The 27,418-nt window shown below is 43.2% G+C and overlaps 1 long non-coding RNA gene across 1 annotated transcript; it reads left to right on the top strand.

The window, feature by feature from the left end:
- Nucleotides 1-5,738: 5,738 nt before the first annotated feature.
- On the top strand, nucleotides 5,739-11,736 carry LOC308585915. Its single transcript, XR_014007679.1, has 2 exons — nucleotides 5,739-8,526; nucleotides 10,865-11,736. It is a non-coding gene; the product is annotated as an uncharacterized lncRNA (long non-coding RNA).
- The last annotated feature ends 15,682 nt before the right edge of the window (nucleotides 11,737-27,418 follow it).

Here is a 27,418-nt window from a genome sequence, read left to right on the forward strand (position 1 = left end):
CCCTTGGAGTAGGTGACACATTGTGGATAACTGTTTGCCGCCTTACCAGGAAGTAAGCAAGCCCCACTTACTTACTCGGAAGGCTTACTTCTGAATAGACATGTGTAGCATTGCAATGTGTCAGTAACTTAATGTCCTTGCCCACACAGGGCTGTTGCTAGCGGGTGGTGAGGAAGGCCCCTCCCCACAAAATTGGCTAAAAATACGTCTATAAATAAAAATAATATTGCCTCAAAATGAAAGGTTTTTAATAGAGGGTCTTTATTTGATATGTGTGAGGTGAAGTGCATGAGGAATTGAATGGGTGGGTTGGAGGAGAGGCGGAAAGAGGAGCTAATTTGTCCGTGGCTAGGGGGCGCAATGTGGACAGTTCTGCCAGGGGCACAAGATGACCTAATTACGGCTCTGTGCCCACGTGGTACATAGTTTTGGGGAAATACTGGTTTGAAGGCTGCCAAACATATTTAAAACCTCAGAAGGAAGAATCCATGGGTTCTAGAACCACTGGTGGCTCACATGCAAAGTTGCATTAGGATACGAAAGAGGTATTTCTTTCATTGATTCATATTAACTGACGTCTGCGTTTTTGGAATCCAGCTCTGGTGTGTACAGTATTAAGTTTTCAGAACCGCCTGTTCTTTTGCTGGCAGGGAATGCTTCTTGAGCAAGCAGCCTGGTCTCTGCAAATAGCGTTCCAGGGCGGGGGGGGGGGGAGTCAATTTTTAAGACTCTGAAGGGAATGGTAAAAAAGACTCAAATCTATTGTGGGTTATAAAAGCTATGGACACTGTGTTCTATTTTGGCAAATGGTGCAAAATGTACTTCTTCCCCACCCACCTGACTGTCATGCCATGTAGGTGTTGCACACCACCTCAATCTCCAAGCTGTGCAAGATCCGAAGGGTCCAGGGTTTGTGTTTCCTTTGAGAATGAGGGAATGGCTGTGGGGTCTTTATGATATATGGTTTGTTTACACATATACAACCTGAGCCTAGGATAGAGGGGCTCAAAGCAAAAAGGTCTGACCTCTCCCATAGCCACAGCCTTGGATCCCAGCAGAAATTAGGCCTCTCTCCCTCTCCCTCTCCCTCTCCCTCTCCCTCTCTGCCTTTCCAGCCCGATACTTTTGCATCCAACTTCTAGCTTGCATCACTCAGGCCTACAGCCTACCACACCCCAAACTCATAGTGTAGGATCAGCCTGAATATGAAGATATCCTGGTCAAATTAAGTTAAATGCCATCTTGCAGAAGCTTGGAAGTCGAGAGGTGCACAAACAGGCTGCAGAAATATTTGCTCAGCTGAGTAAACTTTCCCAGCTGCTCAAGTTCTGACAAACTGAAGTTAATTTTTTTAAAAAAAGAAGAAACAGGTTGGTTTCTGAAGTCTTCAAGTGCTTTAAGACTTTCAGAGAAACTTTACATTACTGGGTTGTTAATAATTCCAGAAAGGTTTATGAAACTTGACATGGTGTTCATGTAAATAGACCTTAGGTTGCTTGGAAGTGAACTAAAACGTGCAGCCACTTCTCTCAATACTTTTTATATTCCCCTTCCCCATGGGAGTGACCTTGGAGCACACAAAAATCTAATATGTGAACTGCCAACAATTCCTGTGGCCTCTGAATCTGGAAAAATGGATTGGTTTCACTGCAGGAAATATTACTGATGACATCTGTTGTCTGCGTTTGGCACATTACATTTCCCCCATGTCCTCATGAATGGCCAAGATTGCTCTTTAAGACATTCTGTATTGTGCAAACCTGTCCCCTTAATTATTATTTTTTAATCATGTAATTTTATTGTAAATGTTTTGCTTTATGCTTCTCAAGGCAGAGTCTGTACTGTTTACGATGGTGATTAGTACAACCATTGATTCTATACTTGAATTTTGCATTTCATGGGTTCCACAGATCAAACCAAAATAGGGGTAGGAATGGTACAAGGCTTCCATACTGTCTTTTTTCCATCTTTCTGTGTCCCTATCTGATCCCTCCAAGGCCTGACTGTAAAAATCACACAATTTCTTGAAGGTACAGGTAGGTGAAGCGACTATCAAAGCAGAGAGAGGGTCTCGTTTCTCTTCCAACATAATGATAATTTAAGGGACACTGTTCGGCCTATGGAAATGAGAAATTATCCTTCCCTTACAGCTCACAGAAGGAGTTTGCCTATGCGATCACTGTTTTGGCACAATAAGTGCTTACTTGTGTCCCTTTTGGGTTTCTTTAAAAAAGGAAAACTGGATTGTTAGACCACAGTGTATGAAAGCCATGTTGGAAAGAACAGCCAGCAGGACCCCTACCAATTTCCCCCTATCCTGCTGCGAAAGAACAAAAACGAGTGGTGTGAAGTATGTGTTAGTGTTACATATGTTCAGGTAAAACAGAAATTCATATGAGAAAAGAGGTATTTTATTTTCTAAATATGTTTCAGACAGAGGAAGGAGGCCCACCTTTCAGTCTTTCTGTTGGAACACTGGATCAGTAATTTGAGAACAAGGATTGGACAACACACAATAAAATCCCCCCCATGTGCTTTAATGGTTATTGGCAGCGTGTCTCACCAAGGAACTGATAGAGTAGCTAGATGATAAGATTTTGGGGCTAATAATTAACATATATTCAAAGGGCATGCCTGAGGAAAAAAATCTTTGGCAGAATTATTCCTATACCACTCATCAAATTTATGTGCATTTCTTGATATATCTTTATATTCAGATTATTTGAGCCAGTTTCACATATAAAAAAATGCAAAATAGGTGTGTGTGTGTGTGTGTGTGTGTGTGTGTGTACACACACACTAGTGCAAATGTAGATCAAAAGGACCTGTCACACCACCAGGGGAGTATATTATACACTGTGAGTAATTCTGATCACTTTAAAGAGAGAGACTGGGCTGAACTTGTTTTCTACACTTCCCATCAAGGGCATCTGCACCCACCCTTTCCCAATGAGCCATAATCCCCAGATTCTCAACTTTCACATAGAAGAAAGAACAAGTTTCTAACACGTAGAGCCTGAAATACGAGACAAAATGAAAAGGTACTATTCTCCCTAATCTCCCTGTCCCCCTTCAATGTTCTACTTTGTCCCTGCTCCCCTGAAAAAATACTTACCACCTTTAGGCTAGCACCAGTTGTATCCATTCCCCCAGGCTTCATGTGTTTTCGCCCAACAACGGTTTCATATTATTTTATTTTACTATGTTTTGTATCCTGCCATTCCTCCAAGGAGTGTCCATAGTTATCTCCCTCTCTTAGCACTGCGGCAGTCCATGAGGAAGGCTGGCTGAGAGACCAGGGCGCAGCTGGAGATTTGAACCTGTGTCTCCCTTGTCCTACTAACCAAAGTGTGGAGGGACTTGGGAGCCTCCAGAAGTTGCTGGACTCCCTCCCCCCTCCCATCAGCCCTAACCAGTATGGCCAGTGATGAGGGATCCTGGGAGTTGTATTCCAGCAATGGGCAGCACCTGCCCTAACCACTACATTGGCTCCAAAGAAAACTCGCCTGCTTGCTCAACCAGTTTTTGTGATCCAGGGAAGCCAAGACTCAGCAAAGCTCTTCCTTTAAGAGCAGCAAGCCTTGCTTGTAGCAGCTGCATTTTGCCGAAGCAAAAGAAGGACGTGTCCATTGACCCTTAACTACCTACAGCTGTCATTCAATTTGCACAACTTACTTCTAAAAGGGGAGAAGCCACTTTTTGTTTTCATAGGGAAATCCTGGTTTGACGTGGCAAAACCCCCGGGTAATAAAAATTCATGATTTCAGCATGCCTGCTTCAGGTGTATCATTTGTAATGATGCCGCTGCTGCATTTCGGCCAGGTTCTCATGTGTTTCAGAGGGATTGGTAGCTTGTGTTGATTGAACTTGGGAAACGGGTCAGTTCACACATCACGGAGATTTAGATGTGTAGTTTTGACTCAACGGCTTTCTTAAGAACGAAAGAAGTGCCTTGCTGGATCAAATCAAAGGCCTATCTAGTCCAGCATCTGCTTAGAATCATAGAATCATAGAATCATAGAGTTGGAAGAGACCACTAGGGCCATCGAGTCCAACCCCCTGCCAAGCAGGAAACACCATCAGAGCACTCCTGACATAAGGTTGTCAAGCCTCTGCTTAAAGACCTCCAAAGAAGGAGACTCCACCACACTCCTTGGCAGCAAATTCCACTGTCGAACAGCTCTTACTGTCAGGAAGTTCTTCCTAATGTTTAGGTGGAATCTTCTTTCTTGTAGTTTGGCTCCATTGCTCCGTGTCCGCTTCTCTGGAGCAGCAGAAAACAACCTTTCTCCCTCCTCTATGTGACATCGTTTTATATATTTGAACATGGCTATCATATCACCCCTTAACCTCCTCTTCTCCAGGCTAAACATGCCCAGCTCCCTTAGCCGTTCCTCATAAGGCATCGTTTCCAGGCCTTTGACCATTTTGGTTGCCCTCCTCTGGACATGTTCCAGTTTGTCAGTGTCCTTCTTGAATTGTGGTGCCCAGAACTGGACACAGTACTCCAGGTGAGGTCTGACCAGAGCAGAATACAGTGGCACTATTACTTCCCTTGATCTAGATGCTATACTCCTATTGATGCAGCCCAGAATTGCATTGGCTTTTTTAGCTGCCGCGTCACACTGTTGGCTCATGTCAAGTTTGTGGTCAACCAAGACTCCTAGATCCTTTTCACATGTACTGCTCTCAAGCCAGGTGTCACCCATCTTGTATTTGTGCCTCTCATTTTTTTTGCCCAAGTGCAATACTTTACATTTCTCCCTGTTAAAATTCATCTTGTTTGTTTTGGCCCAGTTTTCTAATCTGTCAAGGTCGTTTTGAAGTGTGATCCTGTCCTCTGGGGTGTTAGCCACCCCTCCCAGTTTGGTGTCATCTGCAAATTTGATCAGGATGCCCTTGAGTCCATCATCCAAGTCGTTGATAAAGATGTTGAATAAGACCGGGCCCAAGACAGAACCCTGTGGCACCCCACTAGTCACTTTTCTCCAGGATGAAGAGGAACCATTGATGAGCACCCTTTGGGTTCGGTCAGTCAGCCAGTTACAAATCCACTGAGTGGTAGCATAGTCAAGACCGCATTTTACCAGCTTCTTTACAAGAATATCATGGGGCACCTTGTCAAATGCCTTACTGAAATCAAGGTAGGCTATATCCACTGAGTTCCCTTCATCTACCAGGCTTGTAATTCTGTCAAAAAACGAGATCAGGTTAGTCTGACATGACTTATTTTTCAGAAATCCATGCTGACTATTGGTGATCACAGCATTCCTTTCTAGGTGCTCACAGACTGTTTTCTTACTGATCTGCTCCAGAATCTTCCCTGGTATTGATGTCAGACTGACTGGGCGGTAATTATTTGGGTCCTCTCTTTTCCCCTTTTTGAAAATAGGGACAACATTTGCCCTCCTCCAGTCTGCCGGGACTTCGCCTGTTCTCCAGGAATTCTCAAAGATGACTGCCAGTAGTTCTGAGATCACATCTGCCAGTTCTTTTAATACTCTTGGATGCAGTTCATCTGGCCCTGGAGACTTGCTTCTCACAGTGGCCAACCGGATGTCTGAGGAAAGCCCTCAGGCAGCACCATTACTGCTGCTATTATTATTATTATTATTATTATTATTATTATTATTATTATTATTATTATTAATTTAATACCCCACCTATCTGCTTGGGTTTCCCCAAGCCACTCTGGGCAGCTTCCAGCAAAATATATATATATATATAAATAAAATGTCATTAAAAACTTCCCTGATGTCTTCTAAAAGTCAGATAGTTGTTTATTTCCTTGACATCTGATGGGAGGGCGTTCCACAGGGTGGGTGCTACTGCCGAGAAGGCCCTCTGCCTGGTTCGCTGTAACTTTACTTCTTGCAGTGTGTGAACCGTCAGAAGACCCTCGGAGATTATCTCAGTGTCTGGGCTGAATGACGGAGGTGGAGACGCTTCTTCAGGTATACTGGGCCAAGGCCGTTTAGGGTTTTAAAGGTCAGTGCCAACACTTTGAATTGTGCTCAGAAACATACTGGGAGCCAGTGAAGATCCTTTAGCATCGTGTTATATGGTTTCGATGACCACTGCCAGTCAAGCTGCCACATTTCGGGTTAGTTGTAGTTTCCGAGTTGCCTTCAAAAGTAGTCCCATGTAGAGCACATTGCAGTAATCCAAGCAGGAGATAACCAGAGCATGCACCACTCTGGTGAGACAATCTCTGGGCAGGTAGGGTCTCTCCACCTGTGATTCCCAGCAACTGGTATTCAGAGGCATACTAAAATAGCTCAGTCGGCAGAGTATGACTCTTAATCCCAGGCTTGTGGGCGAAAGATTTCTGCATTGCAGGAACTAGATGACCCTTGTGGCCCCTTCCAAGTCTACAATTCAATGATTCAAGTGCTTGGCCTTGGTTTGGAAGCCACCCATGCCTCAGACTGCTGCCATTTTCCTCATAGGGAAAGATGCGGCCACATGCGGCCAACTTTGCAGCTGCTGTCTGGTTAACCTCTGACCCACTGAAAGTACTGATTCTGATCTTTTAACACCCTTTGCAGCCTGGAGGGTAGCAAACTTTAAAGCATGTTTCTTTGCATAAATTCTGGCATTGAGATAATCTGTTAGGGGTGCCGCTATGCCTTCCATCTTTATGAGAGATTAAAACAGCAGCAGCAGCAAGGAATCAGTCTTTTACAACTCCAGCCCTAGGGCTGTGGGATGACTGCTACGTGTATAAATTCACATCTCTCTTGCCCTTGAGGTAGTGGTGGGGAAGGTGTTTATTTGTAAAGGCATCTAGATAGGCTACAAGAGGGTTGGCATGCTTGCTAGATGGGATGTTAAAAGGCCTAAAGTCCCCGTCCCCCCCAATTACTTTAACTGAAACTGACAATATACATGGGGGTGGGGATCTAATGTGAAACCAGTGGAACAAGTTAATTGTGAAGTCAAATGGTCTGTTGCTTTCAGTGGGACAAGTCCCAGCCAATTTTAAGTGAATTAGGGTTCAAAATGGTGTGTGTTTTGTTTTGTTTTTTAAAAAATGTTTTATTGGTTGCTGCTGTGAGTAGAGAAGTTGGTTTTAAATAAAATGCTGTTGGGTTTACAGAAGCTATCTTCTATCTAAGACCCAAACAAAGAGGATGAGAAATGTATCTAGTCACAAATATTCTTTAGAAATTCTGTGGGGTGGGGGTGGTTAATTTTTAAATAGTATAATGAACAGAAGCAACCCTCATTACGAACCAATAATTTTTAACGGTAAGGAATGTGATACGAAAATGCACTGGGAAGTGTGAGATAACAAGGTCATATAATTTCCCAGCAAACCAATTGGAATAAATGCCCAACAAGTAGCAGGCACTGTATAACCTCTCTACAAATTTTGTGCAAAGCAAGTCGGGACGAATGCTCAGTTAAGAGGTTTTCTGGAAGTCACCTCCCTCTCCTGAAATAATATGAATTGCTTATTTGGTTTTTACACTGTGTGTATTTTCAGCCACAGTTGATTATTTCAGAGCTGCTAGGGATTGGCTCACAAGCCAGGTGTGCCTGAGCAGGACTGCACAATGAATACACTGCCAACTTGCATAAAATGGTGGTAATTATATTTTAAAACGCCCACTTACAATCGCAGTGGGCAACTCTAGACCCATGTATCAATTGCTAATTAACCCTGTGTCTTGCGTACAATGGAAGCAATTGGTTTTGCTTCCTGCCTCACTGCACACCTCATGCATATGTTAATTGCCCTTGCCCTGTTACTCATCATCTGCTTAATTTGCCCTATCTCAGAAACTTATTTACCTTGAAAATGTATATTAGAACTATGTTTCTCACTCTCTCTGCCTTCAGAGATACTGGATTCAGAGAAGGAAAGGAAAATAAGAGAGGGCATACACAGGAAAAGGGAAGTGCTGGTTTATTGAAGAGCAGCAAAGCACACAAGACCCAGTGTGCAAGGAGAAAAGAAGACCAGGAAGACCAGAATGAGCTACTGCCTTATTATACAGAAGTTTAGGTATGAGGATGCTCTGCTTTTGATGGGTCAATGCAGCTAAAGAAGGGAGGAGATCAGTTTCTTCCTTGGTACACTGTTAGGATTATATGACTCAGCAGCACACACTCCAAATTTCTCCCAAATATGGATTGCCAACAGCAACCCTTTATTAGGAGCTGCGGTAGGAAGAAACGTTTACCTTCCTAGGTGATCCCAGAGAAACATGAAACTTGGTATAGCAGAACTCTTACTTCTAGAAGGAGAACTAGCATGTTCTTCAAAACTGTTCAAAGAATTTAAAGAATGATTCATATTCTGTAATACGCCTAAGCAATGTTATTGCCATGTGTTTATATATGTAAATGATGAGGCAGGAAGGCAACGCATATGCAGCTTCAAAATATCATGGATACTTGTTTTCTTATGTGTAGCTGAGTACTCTGAAGCAGCCCTGAAACCCTTGGGATTATGTGGTTGTGTTCCAGCCGGAAAACACCCTCGGAATCTGGAATGTGTCATAGATGTGCATATGGCTGGTAGGAAACCTGTATCTTATTTCCCAGAAGAACTTCTGTGTCCTAGAACAATTTTGGCAACATCCTGATGAAAGTATGCCATCTTGTTTCTGGGGATCTCAGCACCTCAATTCTTTCTAGGGTTTCAGCGGGGCATTTACTGAAAAATGTCATGGGAGGTTAAAAAGCAGGGTCCTTGAGTGCAGCGCCAAAAAGCCAGGGCTAAAACTAAATTAAATATTGTTCACAATAGTCACTTGATGTTTCCACCCAAGACTCCACATTCAGGAAAGGATTTGATATGACTTACGTGGTAGCTCTGCGCTTGATAAGAACAACTATGACTGTAAATCTGATTTACCCTTGTTTAAATATTTATCCATTTCCTCCAGTGCAGAAAATTATTATCTACTTCAGTTAATTAGGTCTGCAGATTAGTACTGAACAGTGGATTATGATTGTCTGCTCATACAATGGGAACACACTGCATTTCAATTTATTTTCCCATGTCTACACTTCTTGGGGATATCATTAGCATTTTTCTTATTATATCCAAGAAATGGGTCCTGTGGTTTCTTATTCCAGCTACTGTATGTTGTCACGGTCCAGAGAAATATAGACCAAAGAGACTAATGTGAGATGAGTTGGCAAATCTGAAATGCATTCTTGGCCAATAGGTCATTTCCTGCTCAAGGAATGTACTCCTAACTCATATCTCTTTCGTTGAACTTTTATGGTAGGCTGAATTTCTCTCTGTAGTGACTCTTAACTGTCCACAGACAGGAATGCTTAACATTCCAAGAAAGGTGTTGAGAAAGAATGGCCAGCTACAATATCTTTAATCTACCTGATGCAAAATTGCAGTCTGCTGAAAAACAACAACACCCCTCTAAATAAACAAAGAACATGCAAAAATTTTGAAAGACTGATGTTCGCTTTCAGATTCCCAGGAAGCTGGAAACTTTTGTGATTCTGGTTCTTTTGAGTTAGCCTTTATGATTTTAACAGATAAATCTATGTGATATGCTTGAAGCAGTCCTGCATAGGCAGAGAAATAGAGACTTAGCCCAGCTATTAGGATTCATCTCAGGAAAAGGTGGAGGCATGCTACATAAACATTATATTTCTAATTTAGTAGCATAAACCTAGTGCTGGATAGAGGGCTGGCCCAAGACATTTTGGCACCTGAAGCAAACCACAAAATGCGCGCACACACACCCCCCAGGAAAGAAGGGGGAAATGAAAATCTACATCAGGTACAAGGGGGGAATAAAGATTTACACTGGGAACAAAGATGGGAGGAAACCAGCAACTTCTCCTCTTCTCCAAGGGGACACTGTAGAGGTGGCATGGAGGGGGGGCTGCCTCCAAGGAGGATTGGTCCCAGTGAGCCTCCCCTGGCAGACTTTCCAGTTCACAAAGGAAAAGCATGTCACTTGCTAATTCCTGCAAGCTTCACCTGTGCAATCCCAAGAGCTGAGAAACAAAGAGAGTGGGAGTTCAGCATCATGCCTGGTGCAGAGCTTGGCTCAATGTAGCTCTGGGACAGAGCACATGCTCAGCATGCAAAAGATCCCAGGTTAAACCCCTGACTTCCCAAGGTCGGATTTGGTTTTTGGAGCATATGCAAACATAGCTGCTTGTTTCAAGAATCTGAACTGATGGAATAAGGGGGGAAAGAGATCTCAACAGTATTCAAATAAATGGGTGCGGAAGACGAAAGGCGGCTTTGGTCTAGGGCACTCTAGTCAGAGCTAAGCATTACATAAACAAAATGCCCCTTCTTTCTTTCTTTCTTTCTTTCTTTCTTTCTTTCTTTCTTTCTTTCTTTCTTTCTTTCTTTCCTTGCTGTCTTGACAAGACAGCAGCCTCATTACCTTGCAAGTAGATCTGTGCAATGGACAGGGCTTCTGGGGAAACTGGAATTCCAAATGCAGTCTCTAATTAAATATTGTATTTGTTTTTATCACTTTTTAAAAAAAAAGCATTAAAAACTTCATGCATAGGATTAGGTGCACTGTTAAACTTTTGCAATAGGAATGCGGGATTAGACCTTTCCAAGTGCTCTTTTTCCAAAAAGGAACCATAGAAAAGACATGTCTAAAATATGACATGTCTCTTTTTTTGTTGTCCTTTTAAAAAAGAAAAAGAAATGTGTTTCAGTTTGGAGTCTCTGAAAAATAGAATGCGATCAAAAGCAGAGAGATGGGTTCTCTTTCTCTGTTTCCCCCCTTCTTTGTTTTTCAACTCTCCTGCTTCCCTTGCCTATAATTCACTTATTTGGTTCTTATGATCTGATGCTTTCTAATAATGGAGCTGGCCAGATAATCCCTCTTTTTCTGTTTCCTTATTTCCCTAGATAATGCTTCATCATGCTTCACAGCAAAGTAGGAATTTTAAGCATGGCTTTCCATTTTTACTCAGCACTTCCACTGTCCTGTGATGTGTCGGCAACAGCCAGCACGAACTACCAGAGGTCGCAAGGATGGCTCAGCAGCTGCTGTTGACGCTTTTATTTGCTTAACCAGGCATTTCTGAAGTTTCTCAGATGATGCATTTCCAAGATGACCTGAGAGATGAGATGGGGCACTAGCCAGTCTCAGTTTCAATGCTTTCAGTCCCTTGAAAACTAGGGTGTTAGTTGTTGCAGAGAACAATAAGCCCATTTCTGCCAAAGATTTGCACTGTTATGCGGCCAACTTTTCAGCAGACTGAGAAATGAGGCCGCATTTAAGATTTCCCACCAGTGGGAGGTATATGCCACCAATCTGTATTGGATGTAGTGCAAGACAAAGGGGAGCTGCAAAGTTAGCTGGATCTGTGCTAATGTGGTCTCTTGAAAGGAAGAGAGAGGAAAAAACTTGGCTCAAATTACTTTGCAAAACACTTTCCCCCCAGCAATGAGAATTGAAAAGGATCTGATTAAAATACCGTAAATTTCGCTCCATAACACGCAGATTTTTCCTCCTAGAAAGTAAGGGGAAATGTCTGTGCGTGTTATGGAGCGAATGCCTACAGATGGCGGGGGAATCTGCTGCAGTCGTGAGCAGTCCATGGCTCGCTTTGAAACAGCAAAGCGGGTGTAAGCGGCTCCTGTCAGCTAGCGGAGCCGGGGAGGAGGGAGAGAAGCAGAGCGGGAGTTGGCTGCTTTAAAACAACCCCTGCTCTCTGTCCCTGCCTGCAGTTTTTTGCTGTCCGATTTTGGATTAGCCACTGTAGGGGCTGTGTGTGTGTGTGCTTGAGCTATGTGTGTGTGTGAGAGAGATCGTTCTCCTTCTCTGCTTCCCCTTCACTCTCCCTGCGGACTTTAGAATCGACACTCTGTGTCTCTGTGTGTGTGTGAGAGAGAGATCGTTCTCCTTCTCTGCTTCCCCTTCACTCTCCCTGCGGACTTTAGAATCCACACTCTGTGTCTCTGTGTGTGTGTGAGAGAGAGATCGTTCTCCTTCTCTGCTTCCCCTTCACTCTCCCTGCGGACTTTAGAATCGACACTCTGTGTCTCTGTGTGTGTGTGAGAGAGAGATCGTTCTCCTTCTCTGCTTCCCCTTCACTCTCCCTGCGGACTTTAGAATCCACACTCTGTGTCTCTGTGTGTGTGTGTGAGAGAGATCGTTCTCCTTCTCTGCTTCCCCTTCACTCTCCCTGCGGACTTTAGAATCCACACTCTGTGTCTCTGTGTGTGAGAGAGAGATCGTTCTCCTTCTCTGCTTCCCCTTCACTCTCCCTGCGGACTTTAGAATCCACACTCTGTGTGTCTCTCTGTGTGTGAGAGAGAGATCGTTCTCCTTCTCTGCTTCCCCTTCACTCTCCCTGCGGACTTTAGAATCCACACTCTGTGTCTCTCTGTGTGTGTGAGGGATCGTTCTCCTTCTCTGCTTCCCCTTCACTCTCCCTGCGGACTTTAGAATCCACACTCTGTGTCTCTCTGTGTGTGTGAGGGATCGTTCTCCTTCTCTGCTTCCCCTTCACTCTCCCTGCGGACTTTAGAATCCACACTCTGTGTCTTTCTGTGTGTGTGAGGGCTCCTTCTCCTTCTCTTGCTTCCCATTCACTCCCCCAGCGCCCCTGCGACTTCCAGCGCCCTGCAACTTTAGGGCCAGTTCTCTCTCTCTCTCTCTGTGTGTGTGTGTTTTGACCTCACTGCGCTTGTTGGGGGAGAGTGTTGGTCGCACTTTTTCTTGATTTGTCTCAGAGTGGTTACTATCGTGGTTTCCTTGCTGGGGAGGAGGGAGAGACGCAGAGCCTGATTGTTCTAAAGGAGCAAAGCCGGAGAGGAGCCTCTCCTGCATTATTAGCAGCATCCTTCTCCACACACACCCCCACGCGTGCTCCTTGTCCCTTGAGTGCTTTTCCTTCCCTCCCCACTTAAAACGTGGTTACAAAGCACGGATCCACATGGATCCTCAGGATTTTTGCACTCGGTCACCCCAAATTCACCATCAGATCACATAGCATGTCCATGGCTACAGCCTGCACCAAAAACACACACGCACCCACTGTTTCATGGGGCCGCAATGGCGCAAAAACGTGGTTACAAAGCATGGACCCACATGGATCCTCAGGATTTTTGCATTGGGCTACCCCAAACTCACCATCAGATCACATGTCTGTGGCCACAGCATGAACCACAAAAATCATACATCCACTGTTTTGTTTAGAATATTTTTTTCTTGTTTTCCTCCTCTAAAAACTACGTGCGTGTTATGGTCAGGTGCGTGTTATAGAGCGAAAAATACGGTATATCAGATTGACTATATTTTCATGACAGCAATGAAGCGGGCAATTTGTTTCCTTCCCCCATCTTTAATGAGCACCATTTAGACAGCTTTGTACTCACTTTTTGGCACAGCTTTTGGATCCATAGGATAGACTCAGAAGCAGCCTTGTTTCTATTAGTTATAAGAATTTTCATTTTGTGGATAGTTATTTCACCATAGCTGTGACCATACCTCAGTTATTCTCCTGACTGCAGGCTCATCTTCAATACAATTCTCTTATACTGAATGAAGAAAAGAGGAAGGTTCTGCAAATGTGTGTCGTGTGGCAATTGTCTCCTGCCCGAAACTATACCCTCCAACATTGCCCTGAAACACTCAAGACCCATGAGCCTGAGGTTCTCCATCTCTGCTTCCCCTCCTCTTGCCTCAACAGTATTATCTCTCCTCCTCTGGCTCACTTTACAACACATATTATGCTTTAAATGGTAGTGGCCCAGGGACAATGGCAGCCGTGGCACAGCTAAATCCTAGGCAGCCTTATGGCTGGTGGAAGAAGGGGGCAGCAGAAAGCACCATCTGGCAATGATAACTGAGGCCTACATCAATGTCTGAAACCTTGCCCAGTGTGCAGCCTTAGTGTATAATCCATGCCGTTTGTGCCCTGAGGCCCCTTTGAGGTATTGACTTTAGAACTAGTTCCACAGAGAGTTACCCTGAAAAGACAATAGACCGTTGGGGAAGAACGTGATTATCCATAAACTCGTCTTTATTTTCAGCTTGCTTTATGGCTCAATCTCCAGAAGTAGTCCCTCATGGCGTAGTGTTGTTGTTTTTTTTCTAAGGGAGAAGAAAAGGATGGCGAAGCAAATTGAAGGGTTGTTATTATAGGATACGTGACTTATTTTAAAACACCCTCCTCGTTCTGTTCTTTTGCATGCAGCACAGCTTACAGAGAAACAGTGGGAGATGGCCAAATAAATCGATAGCTTGCCTCGTTTTCTACCTTTCATTGCTGTGTGTCAGCAACAAAGCCACCATTCAGGCGCAAACATCTGCCTTGGTCTGCTCCCCCCTGAGTAATTCCAAAAACAATGGCCAAGCGCCCTTCATTGATCATTATTGACAAGCCCTTATTACAGAACTGTGGAAGGCTTGCATTACTTCACTTCAAACTGCATATGTCTTCTTGGGGGGTTTCAGTGGGTGCAGACTAGGTACATTTCAGAACTTGTCTGTGTGTATGTGTACATATACATGCACACATCCAGTTTTATACATACTTTTAGGCATACATTTGTTTTATTTTAACAATTATTTTCTTGGCTTTTAAACAACTACAATAGCCATTAAACACTTATCCAGCAGCACATCTAATGGTGTTTGTTTTATCCATCGTCTCTAAACATACACATTCCACATTCAAACATATTATTTAACGTAACCCTTCCACTGAGAATGTTGACCGGTTGGTATAAGAAGGCATTGATTTTGGTCATTAACATAGTTAAATAAAAGGAGCCCACGTTTCTTGGAAGGTGTCATTATTCATTATACCTTTATCTGTGTTTTAATTCTAACCCATGAAGACGCATGCCATAATACATTGGTTAGTTCTTAAGGTGCTACATTTTTTGACCTGGTCACGAATCCCTTGCAGTTGCTATTCCCCCTCCCAAAGCCACAATTCCCAGAGTCCCCTGTGAAGAGGGGTTGACTGTGAAACTGCTCTGGGAATTACAGCTCAGGATGGGGAATAAAAGTCTCTTAACAGCTCATGAGGCCCCAAAATTAACTACAGCTCCCAGAATTCTTTAAAGGAGGCCATGGCTGTTCAGAGTGGCATTACAGTGCTGTAAATGTATAGTGTGAACATGGCCCTCATTATGTTTTAGTTCCTTCCAGAATAGTTTGCCGAAAGCACTGTGTGAGGCGGTGGCCGTTGCTGCACTAAGTCCCTGTGGTGATGAATTCCATACGATATAACCAGTGGTTTTTTTCCTGAGGGGGATGCATACCCCTAAACATTTTGTGAATCTTTGTACTTTTGTCCATTTACTGTATTTATTTTTCCCGATTTGAACTATAAAATGGTGGTTTTCTTGAGTCAAAATGAGAGTACCCCTAAACATTTTTTTATATAAATAATATTTATTGAGAATTTTAAGATTACAAAGAAACAAAGAAGAGGAAAAAAAACCAAGAAAAAAAACAAGTAGCATTTAAACAATACGAATCAATAAAAAAACAAGATCAAAAAGAGAGAAAAAAACAAAACACATAATACATCAAAATCAAAAAGCAAAAATAGACAAAAATTTTAAAAACAAATCCAATATTCCCAAATCATTAACTGTCATTACCTTGTTTCATCAACCTCCTCACACCTCCCTTTTTTGTATTCTAGTTGTTAATTATCTCAGCAAATCCTTTCCATCTTTCATAATATTGTCATTAAATTACCTTAATCTATTTTAACCTTATCTTACCATAAAATGCCCTAAAACTTAAAACTTAAATCTTATTTATACCAAATTCTCTTAACCATGACATATTCTTATATAATTCTTTTTAACATTTCTGCTAAAGCCAAATAATTTCATTCCAACGTTTTTCTAATACTCTTTACTTTTACAAGATTTTCCTAAATAATTTGTTTAAAACTTTCTTCTAATCTTCATCCATCGTCTCTTCTTCCTGGTCTCGGGTTTTGTCAGTCCTTTCTATCCCATCCATCTAGTCCATCAACCTGGTAACCTTATATCCGAGGCCCTTGGATCTCTTCCATGTCCCATCCTCAGATCTTCTTCTTATTTATACCTGTGCTTTACTTTGTCTTCTGCTCCTTTCACTCGGGGAGACTCCAGCTTGACAATGTTTTTGTCCCTTCTCGACTAATCAGCCCCTTTTCCAAAGTCAACACTGAACTCCATGTGGTATTTAAAAGCATGTTTCAAAGTCCCTCCAAAGTTAAGGGCCCGCACAACTCCGAATGCCTCCCGGCCCAAAGCCAGACTTGAAAGGTCAAAACATCTCCAAGCCAAACAGAACTCTGTCTCTCCAAATCTGGCTTTCTCCAGGTTCATTCGTCAAGTCCAACAACTCATGTTCCTGCTGGGCCACAGTTCCCTCCATCTCTGCCTCACTAGGTCCAGCAACAACCTCCTCCCTCGTCTGATCTGTCAAAGCACACTCCTGAGTTAATTCTTGAGTGGGTTCTAAATAAGTACCCACTGCCTGTCCAAACTTTCCGATCCCAACAGTCATCAAATCCATCTTCTCATGTAACTGTTCCAATAAAGCACTTGTCTTACAAAAGGCCAACACCAGAGCCTCCGAGTACATTCTTGTTGAAGGTCAGAGTCTGTTCCCACGATCTTAATCTATTGCAGCTGCAAAGCTCCCCAGTTCGAATTTAATAACAGTTTCAGAAGCTCCCTCTAGGGGAAAAAGCTTCTATTTGTATCCACCTTTTTCAGATATTTTGTCAATATTTTGTTCCTTTTAGATGCGAAGGGGAACAATGGAATCAATATGTTTCTCTTCTTTTAACTATCTGTCAAAAACGTTTGTCTATAGTCAATGAACTTCCCGAAGACGTCTGTCCTGACACCCCGCTCCCAGGTTCAGGACGGTGGAGAATTGCTTTTCTTTACTTGTCTTCTGCAAGTTTAATTAGTCCAGAAAAGAAAAGAAAAATTTCCCCCCTCTTCTCCTGCTTCCAAGGGGGGTTCAGTAATTTTAAATGATGAAAATTGATCCTTTACAAACGATTTTCTAAGCTCTAGCTTGCCGTGTCTTTGCTTCAGTCTATTTACAAAAAGCGGAAGGCAGACTTCCTGTTTATACCTTTCCGCTTCAGTGCCAAATTAAAAGAAATTTCTTATTCCAATTTTCCGTTCTACTCACGGACAGTTATTTAAGCTCCAATTGTCCACAGGAAAAAGTCAGCGCTCTCCGGCAACAGCAATGCGGCTTCACTCCGTGAAAGAAGCAGTCAATTCAAGGCACCGCGCCACTCACCCCACGTCGCTCCGGAACCCCGAAATCGGGTTTCCCCGCGAGAAGGAGGGGCGCAAAGGTACCGGCCGAATCCCACGTCCACAGGCTTCTCCCGCCTGTGGTTTTTGATGGGTCTCCGCCTTGCCGTGGCGGTTCAGACCCTGTTTTCCCGATCGGAGGAAATCCGCCATTGCCAGAGGCGCCAACCCAGAAGTCCCCCCTAAAATTTTTTTTTAAAGAAACAAAGCACTGAGTATAACTATATGCTCTGTGAAGAAGAACTTGTCTAATTGATAAAGAAGAGGGCAAATGTAAACTATTTTCATGGACCCATCACTGCCTTGTGTTTGCTGTGCCTTGAGGAGCAAACTTTGCTGTGAAGGGAGGAACTGAGAGCTGAAGTGTGAGGAAAGAGCAGAGGTTGAATGTGAAGAGATTGAGCTTTGAACAGTGAGCTTCTACTTCTATTCAGTAATGTTGCCAAACTGCTTCTTTCAGTACAGTGGGGCCCCTTTTAAATGTAACTTTAAATTTAATCAGCTTGAAAATCAGCACCACCACATTAACAGCACTTCTGAACGGAGAGGTCTGTGGACTGTGAGCTTCATTTTAGGTGGCCCACGTTGTGTCTGCACTAAATATCCACACTGATTGGCAATTGTATTTTTATCACTTTTTTATTATTCCATATTGTAATTTGAACTCTACGGAATTCAAGTTATGATAAGAGAAACAAAGAAGCAATAAGAATATGAATTAATAAAACATGCAGCATCTAGCGTGGCACACTACAATTGATATGACAGGCAGAAAAATCATTATGTGGTCCACCAAGCCCCTCAGCAGTTTTCAAGTGATCTGAGGGGTAGGAGTTTGGGAAGCACTGTGTTGAAATGCAGAGGGTGTGGTGTTTTAACTCTCCAATGTGGAGACTATGTTCAGCATTAAAAAAGAGAAGAAAAAACCTGGTGTCTCCAAACCTTCCTGTTTACCAAAATAACCATTTGTATTCCCATTTCATGCAGCTGGTTGTACCTGTCTGTTTCGCTTTCCAATTTATCTTAGCAAGGCTGGCCTGTCAAAGATAAAGCACTGGCAGATTGGTCTTCTCCACATCGGAAGGGGACATCTTATCATCCCATTTTTTTAATTGTGTTTCCTCTTAATAGGATTTTTGGCCCGCTCCTTCCCTGCACCAGGAAAACAATCTGTTGGTCCTGGTAGTTCAAAAACGAGCTCCCCTCCCCTCAGCCCCCTGTGCCATTTCTACTGCAACGTCTTGCTTTTCCTTTACATGAAATGCATTAGGTAGGAATGCAACATCTAGCTTTTCCTGGTTGGCAAAACAATTAAGAGGCCAGGCAGGGAGAATAAAGCAGTGGCTGTAGATAGTGTTGACCAGGGGAAGGCAACCTAAGGCCTGTGGGCCAGATGCGGCCCAATCACCTTCTCAATTCATTCCGCAGACAGTCCAGGAATCAGCATGTTTTTACATGAGTAGAATGTGTCCTTTTATTTGAAATGCATCTCTGGGTTATTTGTGGGGCATAGGAATTTCCCCCCCAAAATATAGTCCGCCCCACAAGGTCTGAGGGATGGTGGACCGGCCCACAGCTGAAAAAGGTTGCTGACCCCTGGTTGTTGACTGTGTTCTCCTTGGTGATAAAAGACTTAGGCAAAAAAAAAATTGAAAGCATTATAGAAGGAGGGGATTCTTATGGGGCTGGGTGGGGAAGAAATCCATAGTAGAGAGGATGCACATTGTTTTGTATGGAATGCTGACTTGGTGTGTATGTATGTGTGTGTAAGAGAGAGAGAGAGAGAGAGAGAGAGAGAGAGAGAGAGAGGGAGGGAGGGAGGGAGAGAGAGAGAGAGAGCGCTATTTATTTCTAGGCTGCATAAAACGTACAACTAAAAAACAACAACAGACAAACCACAAGTTAGGACAAAAATGTGCATAGAATGAAGATTCCACCCGCCCGCCCCCCAAAAAACCCATTTGCCACAAAACCAATAGAATCCTCCACAGCTATGCTGTAAAGCTTAAGTCGATTATGAAACATGCAGAAAGTCTGGGCATAATAAAGTTTTTGGTGCCTAAACAGCAGTAGAGTTGGTGCCAGGAGAGCTTTTCTGCAGAGGGCATTCCACAGATGTGGTGCCACAACCAAAAATATCCTCTCTTTGGTCAATATCGCTCTTGCCTCAGATGGCGGAGCTCATTGCCCTTAGAAGGCCTTTAGGTGAAGAAGCAAGAGCCGAGATCTGTTCATGCGAGAGGCCCAAGTTGTGGGACTCCCTAGAAGAGGTTCAGTTGACTCCATCTCTCCCTTAAGCTTCAGGTGAGCTGCTGAGACCTTTTCACTAAACCAAGTTTCTCGTGTGGGTTTAGGTTCTGTGTCCTTCCTTATCACAAAAATAGTCTGGCCTTACTGTTAGGAAGGGACGCGGGTGGTGCTGTGGGTTGACCACAGAGCCTAGGACTTGCTAATCAGAAGGTTAGCGGTTCGAATCTCCGCGACAGGGTGAGCTCCCGTTGCTCGGTCCCTGCTTCTGCCAACCTAGCAGTTCAAAAGCACGTCAAAATGCAAGTAGATAAATAGGTACCGCTCCGGTGGGAAGGTAAATGGCGTTTCCGTTCGCCAGAAGTGGCTTAGTCATGCTGGCCACATGACCCAGAAGCTGTACGCCAGCTCCCTTGGCCAGTAAAGCGAGATGAGCGCTGCAACCCCAGAGTCGGCCACAACTGGACCTAATGGTCAGGGGTCACTTTACCTTACTGTTAGGAAAGCCATCATCAGAACCATTCATTAACCAATAATAAAAAATAAACAAAACCTCAACCTCCCCCTAGTCCCAAAATCTTTCACAACAAGCCAACAATTTCTCTCCTTCTGAAGTTCTCTGGAACAAGTTTCTTTCTGCAAAAACAAGCACAGTGTTCTCTGCTTCCCACTCAGGCTATATCCTGTGTATTCCAAAGATATCTTGCCATTCCAGTAATATGGGGAAAACAACATCCAGGAACAATGTCCTCCTCCCTGTCTGCCTACTACTCCCCGCATCTCTCCCTTTTCAGACGCTTCCTGAAAACATCCCCTGCTCTAAACAATATTCTTCCTTGAAAATTTCAGTTCCCTGTAAAACCCCTATTTGATTGCCAACAGCTCTTTAAAAAAAAGAAAAGACCCAAGATATATCATGCCTAAATAGCCACACAAGAGAGTAATAAACTATCCATGAAATATACATGCTGCAACACTGCACACGATTAGACTGCTTACAGTTTTAAGCCATAAAGCTGACTGGAGTCAATGGAATTGAAGCATCACAATGTGACGCCATTCCATAGGGTACATTTAGTTATGGAAATCTTTTGCTACTTCAATATCACAGACAATGCCTTGGCACGGAGCAGCAGCAATCGCTCAGAGCAACAAATGACAGAAAGGAAAACCAAGAGTTCACTATGAGCAAACTCTGCTTTGCCAAAGCAGCGATCAGACAGTGGTATCTCGGGTTAAGAACTCAATTCGTTCTGGAGGTCCGTTCTTAACCTGAAACAGTTCTTAACCTGAGGTACCACTTTAGCTAATGGGGCCTCCTGCTGCTGACGCGCCGCCAGAGCACGATTTCTGTGTTCTTAACCCGAGGTACTATTTCTGGGTTAGCGGAGTCTGTAACCTGAAGCGTATGTAACCCGAGGTACCACTGTATTGGGAAAGTGATCAGATAATAGTGACTTTTTAAATTTAATTTTTTTTAAAAAAAGATTTTTTATTTGCTTTTTTCCCAAGGTCAGAATACATCGTCAATAATACAGCAAAAGCGATTTTACAGAAAGAAGAAAGAAAGTTAAATACAAGAAAATTCACTTTTCCAAATCTTTTTTCATGATCAACTGGACTTCCCCACATCTGCCATCCCCTGTTTTCTTTACAATAAAAAATAAACAGCAAATTGATACCTTGTTTCATGTGTTTTTGTACTTTCATCTAATTATATACTTTATAGTTTAAGCTTTTCACAGTCATAACTTAATTTCCATCATTTTCAGATCTCAATACTGAAGCATGTTTTTCCAAAACTTAGCAAATTTTTCAACATTCATATAACTTATAATGTTTTTGTAGATAGTCCTTAAATTTTTTCCAATCCTCTTCCACTGCCTCTTCTCCCAGGTCTCGAATTCTGCCAGTCATTTCAGCTAGTTCCATGTAGTCCATCAGTTGCGTATGCCACTCTTCCAGCGTGGGTAGCTCCTGTGCCTTCCAATGTTTGGCTATAAGGATCTTGCTGCTGTGGTTGCATATAAAAAGAAAGTTCTATCCTTCTTTGACACTCTCTGGCCTACAATGCCCAGGAGGAAGGCCTCTGGTTTCTTATGAAAGGTATACTTAAATACCTTTTTCAACTCGTTATAAATCATTTCCCAAAAGGCCTTCACCCTCGGACATGTCCACCAGAGGTGGAAGAATGTCCCTTCAGCCTCCTTACATTTCCAACATTTGTTATCAGACAGATGGTATATCTTTGCAAGTTTGACTGGGGTCATGTACCACCTGTATATCATTTTCATAATGTTTTCTTTTAAGGCAGTACATGCCGTGAATTTCATTCCGGTGGTCCATAACCTTTCCCAGTCTTCGAACATAATGTTGTGCCCAATGTCTTGTGCCCATTTTATCATGGCTGATTTAACTGTCTCATCTTGAGTGTTCCATTTAAGCAGCAAGTTATACATCCTTGAAAGCACTTTCGTCTTGGGTTCAAGTAGTTCTGACTCTAATTTTGATTTTTCCACCTGGAAACCAATTTTTTTATCCTTTTTAAAGGTCTCTAAGATTTGGGCATAGTGGAACCAATCTCGCACCTTTCCTTTCAATTTTTCGTAACTCTGCAACCTCCAAGTATCACCAACTCTTTCTATTATCTCACAGTATTTTACCCAGCCACTCTCCATGTTAATTAATTTTCTGGTCTTAGCCTCCATCGGTGATAACCACCTCGGGGTCTTATTTTCAAGTAAGTCCTTATATTTAGTCCAGACAATAAATAAAGCTTTCCTGACAATATGGTTTTTGAACAATTTGTGAAGCTTTACCTTGTCGTACCACAGATATGCATGCCACCCAAAAGCATTGTTAAACCCTTCCAGATCTAGGACATCAGTGTTTTCTAGCAGAAACCAATCCTTCATCCAGCAGAAGGATGCAGCTTCATAATACAACCTTAAGTCCGGCAGGGCAAATCCCCCTCTTTCCTTTGCATCTGTTAGTATTTTAAATTTTATTCGGGGCTTTTTGCCCTGCCAGACAAACTTTGCAATATCCCTCTGCCACTTTCCGAAACACTCCACTCTGTCCACGATCTGGAGGGTTTGAAACAGAAACAACATTCTTGGCAATACATTCATCTTAACTGCAGCGATTCTTCCCAACAAGGAAAGTTTCAATCTTGACCAAGTTTCTAAGTCCTTTTTAATTTCAGACCAACATTTTTCATAATTATCTTTGAACAAATTCAAATTTTTCCCAGTCAAATTAACCCCCAGGTATTTCACTTTTGTGACCACATTTAATTCTGTTTCCTTCTGAAACCCATCTATTTCTGAAGGTATCAAGTTTTTTGCCAAGACCTTAGTTTTTTGTTTGTTCAACTTGAATCCCGCCACCCGACCAAACTCCGAAATTAGTTCTAAAGCTCTTTTTGTGCTAGGTTCTGGCTCCTGTAGTGTCAACACCAGATCATCTGCAAAAGCCTTCAGTTTATATTGTTTTCCTCCGACCTGTATTCCTTCCACCTGCTGGTCCTTCCTAATCAAGTTCAGCAACACCTCCAGGACAGAAATAAATAACAAGGGTGATAAGGGGCACCCCTGTCGTGTCCCTTTTTCAATTTTGAACTCCTCTGTCACCACATTGTTTACTATCAATTTAGCTTTCTGTTCTGAATAGATTGCTTCAATACCATTTTGGAACGCCCCTCCCACTCCCATCCCTTCCAAGTTTTTCTTCATAAATTTCCAAGATATGTTGTCAAAGGCCTTCTCAGCGTCTATGAAAATCAAAACTGCTTTCGTACTCAAATTTGTCTGAAGTAACTCCAAAACATCAATAATATTCCTAGCGTTGTCAGACAAATGCCTGCCAGGGAGAAAGCCTGCTTGGTCCTTATGAATTACTTCGTTTAAAACTTTTTTCAGTCTATTTGCCAAAATATCAGCAAAAAATTTATAATCCACGTTTAGGAGTGAGATGGGACGGTAGTTCTTAAGTTGAGTCTTTTCAGATTCCAATTTTGGTATCAAAGTGATGAATGCCTCTTTCCACGATTCTGGTGCCCCCTTCCCTTCCATAATTTGGTTACATACCTCCATTAGTGGCTGAGTCAAATATTCCTTCAATGTCTTATAATATTTGGAGGTAAGTCCATCTGGGCCTGGGGATTTGCCTAATTGCATATTCTGAATGGCACTTTCAATTTCCTGTTGTGTTATTTTATAATTCAGGGCTGTTTGTTTGTCTTGTGTTAGTTTTTGCAGGCCATGGCTTTTTAAAAATTGGTTTATCTCGGTCTCTACTTGGGGTCCTTGAGTAAACAATTTTTTAAAATATCTCTGGAAACACTTTCTAATTTCTTCTGGTTTCTGAATACATTCTCCTTCAACCTCCAGATTGGTAACAAAGTTCAATTTTTGTCTCTTTTTCAACTGCCATGCCAGCAGCTTCCCACATTTGTTTGCCGATTCGAATGATCTTTGTTTCATCTGTTTAATTTTCCATTCAACTTCTTGATTTATCAATTTCGCATATTGTGCTTGATGGAACTTTATTTCTCTTAAAACTTCTTTTGATTTTGGATTTAGTCTCAACTTTTTCTCTCCGTCTCTTATCTTCTCCAAAATCTTGTCCTTTTTACCATTCCAGAGTTTTTTCTTGATGGTGTTCTGTTGTATCAGGAACCCTCTCATAACAGCTTTACTCGCGTCCCAGATTGTTTTCTTTTCCACCAAAGTATTCAAATTTATTTCAAAGTAGTCTTTCAACGTTTTTTGGGCCTTCTTCACAATCTCCTGATCTCTAAACAAAGAGTCATTCATTCTCCATCTGAAGGATCCAGCTGGTGTATGACTTTTAAAATGTAATTAAGTACCGTGTTCTTTATACACTCAGTCTAGAAATTATGTAGAGAGGATAGTCTGTGTCCCCTTAGTACACTACAAGCATATTTATATAAGTGCATCCTATCAGTTTCTTAGCCAGATTGAACTTCTACAAAGGGTAAAAGCGCATTGTGCGGGTGAGGGTAGATAAACCTGAAGAGGAGAAAGGAGTATCCGTCTGGGGTACTGCAGTAACTTTCTATCCATGCCTGTCAGCTTTGAATACGTCATGCTACTGGGCATGCTCAGGTGCAAGGGAGCATGCTCAAGTAGCAATGAGCAAAGCCTTGTGTGCAAGAACAGGGGATGGTGTCTTGTACAGTGGTACCTCGCAAGACGAACACCTCGCAAGACGGAAAACCCGCTAGACGAAAGGGTTTTCCGTTTTGGAGGCGTTTCGCAAGACAAATTTCCCTATGGGCTTGCTTCGCAAGACGACAGCCCATAGGGAAATATCCGGGACAGCGGGGAAGCGTAGCGCGTCTTCCCCACTGTCCTCGGACCTCCTCCGAAGCCGGGCGGCGGGGCGGGAACGCCTCCTCCCGCCGCCGCCGGGCTTCGGAACGATGCTCCGAAGCCAGGCGGCGGGGCGGGAACGCCTGCCCCCGCCGCCCGGCTTCGGAACGCTGCTCCAAAGCCGGGCAGCGGGGAGGGAACACCTTCTGAAGGCGGGCGGGGGGCGAAAGTCTTTGCTCCCCCCTGCCTGCCTGTCCCGGAGGGCTTTTGAAGGCAGGCGGGGGGGGAGCAAAGACTTTCGCCCCCCGCCCGCCTTCAGAAGAGGTCCAGGACCTCTTCTGAAGGCTGGCGGGGGGCAAAAGTCTTTGTCCCCCCTGCCTGCCTTCCCAGGGGCTTTTAAATCGCCCCGGACAGCGGAGAAGTCCTCCGCTGTCCCGGGGCGATTTTAAAATGCCGCCCGCCAGCATTTTAAGATCGCCCGGACAGCAGAGAAGTCCTCCGCTGTCCCGGGGTTTTTTAAAATGCTGGGGGTGGGAAGAAAAGCCCTTGTCCCCCCCCCAGCCTTCAGAAGAGGTCCGGGGACAGACTGTCCCCGGACCTGGTCTGAAGGCGGTTTCCCTAGGAACGCATTAATTGATTTTCAATGCATTCCTATGGGAAACCGTGCATCGCAAGACGAAAAACTCGCAAGATGAAGAGACTTGCGGAACGAATTAATTTCGTCTTGCGAGGCACCACTGTATAGTGGTCTCCGTCTGAAAAACCCTTCTTCCAAATAGCTGATAGCAACATGCGAGGGACTCCTCTCCATTTCATCTTTGTAACAGCCCTGTGAGATAGGTTAGGCTGAGAATCATAGGATCTTGAACTGCAGAGCTGGAAGGGACCACAAGAGTCATTGAGTCCAATCCCCTGTAACGCAGGAATCTTTTACCCATTGTGGGGCTTGAACCCACAATGAGATTAAGAGTTTCATACACTACCGACCGAGCTGTTGCTAGTTATTGGCTGGTGCAAGGCCACCCCCAGTGGCCAAGTGGGGATTCGAACCCTGGTCCAATGCTCTAACCATGCCACCACACTGATTCTCCAGGAGAGGATAAGTGGCAAGGGGCCAGCAAGTATGTACAGTAGCTGTGCACCCAAATGAACAGGATAATTTCTGTAGCCTCCCAGGCCTGTTTCTGGTGACTGCCTACAGGTATCACCCAGGAAATCACTGGTTGTTGGAAGCACAGCTCCCCTCACACTCTGGAAGGCTGGTGGAGTAAAATATGGAACTCAGCAGTACTGACCCAACAAAGAAGACTGAGCAGAAATATGATAAAATCAGGTAGATTTGCTGATACTTGGTGGTGTTGGTTTACTTTTCTTACCCAGTCTGGTTGTACCAGATGACCTCCAGATATCCCTTTGGTCTATCTCCCTAGAATTTTATTTTATTTTACCTCTCAGACCACCTCTATGGCTTTATGCAACCAAACTGTTGTGTGCAGGTATCCTCTAATTGTTGCCTACCGCTCCTTAGAAAATGCGGAACTTTTGTTTATAGTTTATTAGTTCTTGATTTCTATGCATATTTGTGTTTTCTTTCTTGGAGTCAAGTATACAGTATATATGTGTGTGTATATCTATATCTACACACACACACACACACACACACACACACACACACACACACACCAGTTGACTCTGACAGAATCTGTTCAGGGAATGTGGAACCTGGCATGCCTTAGTGTTATTGGGTTTTTTTCCTCACCTCAAAAGTGGTTACCTGTCAGAGCATCATTTTATTTCTCAATCCAGTAAAATACTGACTGGTTAAGAAAGGCTGGGCAATCCAAATGGATTTCAACAGGTCAACTGGAAAAAGCATTTGACCGAGCCCTCATTATGCTATCAAATTCTAGCACCCCCAATTGATGAGAATAACTCATTTTGATGAATAAAACAATATGTAATCAGAACACACTGAAATTTAAATTAGTAACTGGATAGCCTCCCCAAATTTCTTTCCTCAGCACAAAATATATAATTATTCTAATTCGCTGCCATATGTTTGTTCAGTAATCCAAATGTGTTTTGTAATGTCTAAATATTCCTATGACATCAGCTCACATCTGCAGCTCTATGTAGGGAAAATACAGTAAAACTAAAGGCAGATTTCTGGTCCCTATTTTTGTTTTTCTTTCAGTTTATCTGGAATGGAAACAAGGGCAAGGACAAGCTTGAAATGAAACTTCTAACAGTAAGGAAAAGCTAAACCTTTTCGATTCTGTGGTGGATGGATGAACATACAGGCCATGTCCTGTTTTCTGAGAATATAGGGCTGCAACCCTATGCATGCCTACCTGTGAGTAATCTGTACTGTACACTATGGGACATCCTTCTGAGGAAACATGCACAGGATTGCATATTGAGTGTATCCCAGGACTCTTGGACTGTTTCATTTCTCCTTTCAAAAGCTTGTCCCAGCTCAGAACGTTTAAAAACTGCAAATCTGTACTCTCCCCCACCCCCAAATCTAGAGGGTTGTTTGTTTCTAAAAAAATAGTTGTGGAAGCCAATCAGGTCT

The sequence above is a fragment of the Podarcis bocagei genome (genome assembly GCF_964188305.1).
Source record: "Podarcis bocagei genome assembly, chromosome: 4".
In the NCBI taxonomy this organism is placed as follows: Eukaryota; Metazoa; Chordata; class Lepidosauria; order Squamata; family Lacertidae; genus Podarcis; species Podarcis bocagei.